The sequence below is a fragment of the Nannospalax galili genome, unplaced genomic scaffold (assembly GCF_000622305.1).
Source record: "Nannospalax galili isolate Female #2095 unplaced genomic scaffold, S.galili_v1.0 scaffold540, whole genome shotgun sequence".
In the NCBI taxonomy this organism is placed as follows: Eukaryota; Metazoa; Chordata; class Mammalia; order Rodentia; family Spalacidae; genus Nannospalax; species Nannospalax galili.
In genome coordinates this window covers 63,696-71,126 of record NW_008348613.1, presented here as the reverse complement: position 1 = coordinate 71,126, position 7,431 = coordinate 63,696, and positions in this window count along the sequence as shown.

The window sequence follows — 7,431 nt, the reverse complement described above, 5'->3', positions numbered from 1 at the left end:
CCTATCTTTGGAGATCAGAGAAGAGGCAGGCTGCTTCTCAGCAGAGTTTGTTTCCCTTGACTTCAAAGGCCAAGGTGAGGTCCCTGTTGGGGAGGGAGGAAACTGCTGCTGTTTGGAACCCTAACATTTTTTAAAATCCATTTTCTTTCACTTACATTTTTCCTTTGTTTATGTAGTAGACAACCATATGGTTTAGGAAAAACATTAAGAGGCAATACAGTTTGACAGCTTCTTAGAAAGTTAAACATGCCCTCGTCATTCATTCCAGCAATTCCATTCCTAGTTATTTATCTAAAAGAAGTAAAAATTTTACATTCATGTAAAAATCATACATCAATTTTCATAGTAGTTTTACTAATAGTTAAAAATTGAAATAGCACAAAAATCCTTCAACTTAGGGCTGGAGAGATGGCTCAGTGGTTAAGAACACTTGCAGTTCTTCAGAGGCCCCAAGTTCAATTACCAGCACCCATATTGCAGCTAAAAAACGTCCATAACTCCAGTTCCAGGAGATCCAACACCCTTTTCTGGCCTCTTCAGGGATTGTACACAGATGTTGCACTTACATACATACAGGTAAAAGACTCATACACATTAAAGAAAAAGTTCTTCAACTTGTGATTGGACAAAGTGTAGTGTAACTATGTAATGAAGGAAAACTCAGCAATGGAATTAGGTACAGTCAGTCCTCCATACCTGCATATTCTGTATTTGCAGATTTAAACTATAAATAAAAAAGTATTCAGGGACTGACAGATGACTCAGCAGTTAGGAGCACTGGCTGCACTTAGAGAGGACCTGGGTTCAATTCCAGCATCCATGAGTTCAGTTCCCAGCACCCACAATGCCTAACAACTGTCCCTAATTACAGTTCTAGGGGATCTGAATCCCTCTTCTGGCCTCCATAGGCATTATATAATATGGATGCACTTACGTACATGCAAGCAAAGCACTCATATATATAAAATAACACTGGCTGTTCAAATCCCAGCACCCACATGGCATCTAACAACTGTCCATAATTCCAGTCCCAGGGGATCCCACAACCTTTTCTGTCATCTGTGAGCATTGCACAATACGGGTGCACTTACCTCCATTCAGGCAATACACACATACACATAAAATAAAAATAATAAATAAAATATTTTTTTAAGTGGCTGTAAATTTTAGGTTCACAGTTGAATTAATATAGTTATATAATATTGAATGCAGTATAAACCCTATAAGACATAAAATTGAATGAAGTTTTAACCTTTAAAAAAGATCTCCATTTCATTTTAAAATATACTGTTTCCTACAGAAAAACTTATTTTTAATGCTGCTAACACTTAGATGTTTGCACATGGTTCTGTAATCTTTATGTATCTGATTGTTACTATTCACAGTCGGTTACACTCCGCTCCTTGGCACCTGAGTATGGATATAAAGTCATCAGGTAGATTTCAGGGTAATGTTTTTCACCTCTACTAATTAACATGAAGCAAATTTTTATGCTTTTTCCTCAAATATAACTCATTTTTTTATTTGTTGATTTTTTTTCTTTGTGTGTGTGTGTATCATACAGAACATCCCAAACAATCTTATTCATCTATATACCCACTTCCCAAATGGCACCCTCCCACAGCCCCCCCTCTCCCACTGGAGCCCATATACTCTGTCATCCCTCTTACTGTCCACAGTGTTGTCAGTGCCCCCAGCCATTCCCCAGTGCTTGTCCATCCTCTGAATCTAGTCAGCCTATCTAGAGAACCTTGTTTTAGGAAGGTCAGCTGTTCCTCATCTAGCAGCAATCTGTTGTCAATATTCCTTTAGATAAGATTGGGGTCTGCTGTTCATTTTCCCAGTTCTATGCTGGGTTACTGTCTGGGAATCTCTTGGGCCACCCTGGGCAACAACTCAAAGGAAGGTATCTCCTGTCTGGCAGTGTTTCTTGTTATGTAGCCTTTAGCTATATACATGGACTCTTGAAAAATTATATTGACCCCATTAATCTTCAGTTATACTTTTCTTTTGGTTGTTTAAGACCATATAGTTGGCCTAGATAAACCAATTTATTTTTACTCTTAAGGCCATTTGAGGATCAGTTCTTCAGGGGTCATACAGGCTTGGGAGGAGCCCCTGGCTCCTTTCTTTTACCAGTTCAGTCTATGTGAAGATAAGTCAAAGGTTCTACTCAACTATGGCTAGCTTCACTTGGAAGCATGGAGGAAATGTTTCCTCTGTGTTGACCCTCCTCTTTTTAGACTGGATATGGGTTCAAGTCCATTTGATGGGGTCTCCATGGCTTTTTTGATCAATAGGACAGGTGACTCACCACAGTTATAGAACATTTTGAGAGATGGTCATAGTCCCCTGGAACTTAGTCAACCTAGGAAGGCAAAGAGCAAAAACTGTCCTTTATGTCCTTCTGACCAAATTAGTATAGGCCTCAAAGTATGGCTGTTAAAACATCCAAGAAGGTTAGTTCCACCAGTTTGGTACTTTTAATTGCCATGAGCCATGTAGATAAAGCTTGGGCAAAGACCAAACATACTCAGATAGACCTTGCCTAGATATATATTATATTCCTTGAGCTAGTTGTATGTATAATTTCTCAGTAGGTTGTTCGATTAATATGGTTCCCTCTGATTTTTTAAAAACTAGGTAGGCATTATTTATCACTCACATTGTCTAACCCTTTTGTAGTAGTCAGGGTTCTCTAAAGAAACAGAACCAGTAGAATGAATATATATATTGGGATTTATCAGATTAGTTCACAGAATAGAGTCCGAGTAGTCCAACAATGGCTGCACCACACTGGAGAGGCTGAGAATCTGGTAGTTGCTCAGTCCATGTGGCTGGATGTCCCAGTAGTCCCAATCTGCCACTGAAGGTCTGATGAATTCCAAAAGATTGACTAGTCTTCAGTCTACAGCAGCAAGATGAACTCACCAGCAAGAGAGAAGGCAAGCAGCAAGAAGCCTGGAGTTCTCCTCTGCCATGGCCTTTATATGGGCTGCCATCAGAAGGTAGCACCCACATTTAGGGTGTGTCTTACAGCTTCAGATCCAATCAAGAAGATCTCTCTCATTTCAGTTAATCCCAGGTCCAGTCAAGTTGACACCCAGGATTAGCCATCACACCTTCCACCATGGTTTCCCCATTTAAAGTACCCCCATTTTTCCCATTTCTCCCTTAATAATACCCTTCTCCTATGATCCCACCTCTCTTGAGCTCCTTTCCCTTTATCCCCAAGGTTCCTTATATAACCTTCCCTCCCCCCTTTTCCCTGTTTCCTTTCCATTATCCTCGTTCCTCTAGTTATGTCTGGGTACATACTCACCTGTGAGTGTTTGGTTCTAGGATCCACATATGAGAGAGAATATATGTCGATTTTTTTTCTCAGTCTGTGTTACTTCACTTAGTATAACAGTTTCTAGTTCCATCCATTTACCTGAAAGTTTCATGATTTCATCTTTCTTTATTGCTGAGTAAAACTCCATCTTATAAATGAACCACATTTTCATTATCCACTCATCAATTGAGGGACACTTAAGTTGCTTCCATCTCTTAGCTGTTGTGAAAAGAGCAGCAACAGGCATAGATATACAAGTGTCTCTGCAATAGGATAAGTTCTTCGGGTATTTGCCAAGAAGTGGTTTAACTGGGTCGAATGGTTCATTCATAGTTTTTTAAGAGTTCTCCACACTGCTTTCCATAGGGGTTGTACAAGTTTGCAGCCCCACCAGCAGTGGATGAGTGTTCCCCTTCCCCCACATCCTCTCCAACATTTGGTATCATTTGTTCTCTTGATCTTAGCCAGTCTGACTGGGGTAAGATGAAATCTGAAAATGGTTTGAATTTGCATTTCCCTAATTACTAGTGATGCTGAACAGCTTTTAAGATGCTTCTTACCCATCTTTAGTCCTTCTTTTGAGAACTCTGTTCAGCTCCTTAGCCCATCTTTTAATTGGGTCATTTGGTTTCTTGATTCTTTGATTTTGAGTTCATTATATATTCTGGATGTTAAACCTCCATCAGACGTGTTGCTAGTGAAGATTTTCTCCAATTCTGTAGGTTTTCTCTTCACTTCCCTTGGTTGCTTCTTTTGATGTACAGAAGCTTTTTAGTTTAATGAGGTCCCATTTGTTGATTCTTGACCTTGTTTTCTGAGCAATTGATGTCAGTTTAGAAAATCCTTTCCCACACTTATATTTTGTAGGTAATTGTCAATGTTTTCTTCTAACAGTTTCAGAGTTTCAGGCTTCACATTGAGGCCTTTGATCCATTTGGAGTTGACTTTTGTGCAAAGTGAAAGATAGGGATTTAGTTTCATTCTTCTACAGGTGGAGATCCAGTTTTGCTAGCACCATTTGCTGAACATGCTGTCTTTCCTCCAGTGAATGTTCTTGCCCCTTTGTCAAATATCGGGTGGCTGAAATTGCATGTACTCATACTTGGGTCTTCAGTTTTGTTCTATTCATCTACTGGCCTATTTTTGTGCCAGTACCAGGTTGTTTTTATGACTAGAGCTCTGTAATACAGTTTAAAATCTGGTATAGTAATCCCCCCAAAACATTCTTGATAATTGCTGCATTCTACTTGCTAAGTCACTAGGAACACATGTAAGGTCTGATGCTGCCAATTTCACTGTCTGTCCTTGGGGACAGCACGTTGGAATCTGCACACCACCATGAAAGTGAAGCCATGCAGGTGTACAAACAATGGGAGCATATATACATTCACTGTGTATGATACCATGACAACACATCATTTACAAAGTTCATATTTGAGACCTGCTGTCATTTTTTTTAAAAGAAACAAAAAACCAAGAGAAACTCACCCAAATCTCATAATGTTTTAAGTAAGTTTACAGTTTTGTGGAGGGTCATATCCATAACTATCTGAAATTGTTTTGTTTCTTGGTTGTGACATTGGTTTTGACTATATGCTTTTGTCATAACTTATAGAACAATACACTGAAGTGTGAACTTTAAGTTGTACTTAATTTTAAACTTGAGTTAAAAATCATGTTTTATTCAGAACATATTTTCTATTAACAACAAAATTAGAGTCTATGGAGATGGTTCAATGCATAAAGCACTTACCATGCCATCCTAAAGACTGTAGTTTAGATCCCCAGAATCCATGTAAATGCTGAGTGAGCATGGCAACCCTCCTGCATGTAATTATATCAACCTCTGACCTTCACACCTGTGTGTACACATGTGCACACATACTCCTACTACAGACACATGCAAAATACATACACAACATGCATGCAAAAAATACACATACACGTGCAAAAAAAGAAACAAAATTAGACATGCTGATATCTTAACCCATAGAAGTAATGTATTTGTCAAAAGTACTACAGATGGAAAATTCTGAATAAGTAAATAGAGCATAAATGGAATAGAACATAAATAATACTACTTCATAGGGGAAATGTGCTTGGGAATTCTTAATAAGCCAAAACGCTAATTTTTTTTTTTAAAATAAAGAGCTGGGCATGGTGGCCCACACCTTTAGTACCAGCCTCGGAGGCCTGGGTCTACACCTCTGATTTCCAGACCAGAAAGAGCTACATAGTGAGACCCTGTCTAAAAAAATGGTGGTAAGGACTTAAGAAAGTGAGAGAACATCTAGGAAGTAAGTGTGCATGTGTGTTGGTGTGTCTGTGTGTCTGTACTTTGTATAAAGGAGACACATAAGAAAAAAACACAGTCCTTTTTTCCTCTTCTGAAATAATTGCAAGAGAATGTAGTTTTTGTAACTACTATAGCCAAGAAGAAAACTGGTGAAATTTCAGAGAAGATGAACTGGATTCCATTATTGAGCAGAGAATTAGTCAATTCTACAACTGTTTTAATTCTGTCTCCTTGTTATATGAGATAGTATTCTTTTTGTACCCGCCCCCCCTTTTTCAGGGCTTTTCTGTAGCCCCAGCTGACTTGAAACATTGTGTAGAGGAGGCTGGCCTCAAACTCACAGAGATCCACCAGCCTTTACCTCCCAAGTGCTGAGATTAAAGCCATGCACCACCATAGTTGGCTTTTATACCCCATTTTAATTGGCTCTTTAATACCCTCTGCCAAGTATCTTATGTTTTCTCTTCAGGTCTACTTCAACAGTTTGCAGCCTGCAGTCTACTGTGGGTGTTTGATTTGTATGAACAGTATCAACCAGCTCTTGCCTTCCAGTTTTGAGTGGTTTGGTCAATAGAAAGAGCCTGAGCAGGAGAGCAACAAAAGAAGAAAGTGCAGGGTGTGGTGGTCCATGCCTCTAATCCCAGTAACTTGAGAGGCAGAGGCAGGAGGATAGCAAGTTGGAAGCCAACTTGGGCTATGTAGCAAAACACTGCCCCTCACAAAGAAAGATTGAAGGGAAAAGGTTGAGGTTGGCTATTTCTTCTCGGACTTGTATTCTGAAGGATTGCTTGCATTGCTTGACTGAAGATCTTACCTCCTTAAGGCAGTCCTCTCTTCCTACTCACATTAATTTTTCATAGTTTCCCTACATGCTTTATTAAATCCTTCTCAAATAGCCTTATTTTTGGGGAATGGTCTTTTTGAGGTCTCCCTGTAGCCCCAGCTGGCTTGGAACTCGCTGTGTAGACCAGGCTGGCCTCAAACTCACAGAGATCACCTGCCTTTGCCTCCCAAGTGCTAGGATTAAAGGCATGCACCACTATGCCCAGCTTACTTTTAATATTTTAAACACACTTATTTAGGCATACTTAAGTTTTTTTCAGATTTTCACAAAATTAAATTTACTCATAGAATGCAGGCATCATGGCACACACTTGTGATCACAGCACTCAGGTGATTGAGATAGGACAATTGCTGCAAGTTTGAGGTCAGTCTGCTCTGCATAGTGAAAGACTGTCAAAAATTACTACAAACAGTAAAAATAATCTTAGTAAATTTGTGTTTCGATTATTTTTAATAGCTGACTCAGCATAAAATCTCATGGGTTAAGATGTTGATTAGTAGGCTTATTTTAAGTAGAGGATGTTTTGTTTTTCCCTTTTCTCTTTCTACCTCTTGTTCTATATTCTCTATTCCCTCACTAGCAGTTTTCAGGTTACCTTTTGCTATGCCGCCTTCTGGTCTAGGAACAGGTTTTTTTTTTCATATCATTTCAGGGCTATCTCATTGCAGTGTTACTGTGGGACATTGCAGTTCCTGACACCAGAACATGGTCATGAGGCCATATTTTTTATCTGCCTGGGTCCATACCTCTCTATAGAACTGAAGCCTGAGGCTATAGATTGATAACATATTTCATAGCAGTCTTTTGAAGGAGTAACAAGCAATATATCCTCATGCCTATCTCGTACCTGTCTCTAGTTTCAAAACGTATACCTGTCTCTTGCTTCTTAACACATGATACATATTTAGTGAGAGTAACCACTGAGAGTAACCACAGTGATAGTTGAATTCCCAACTA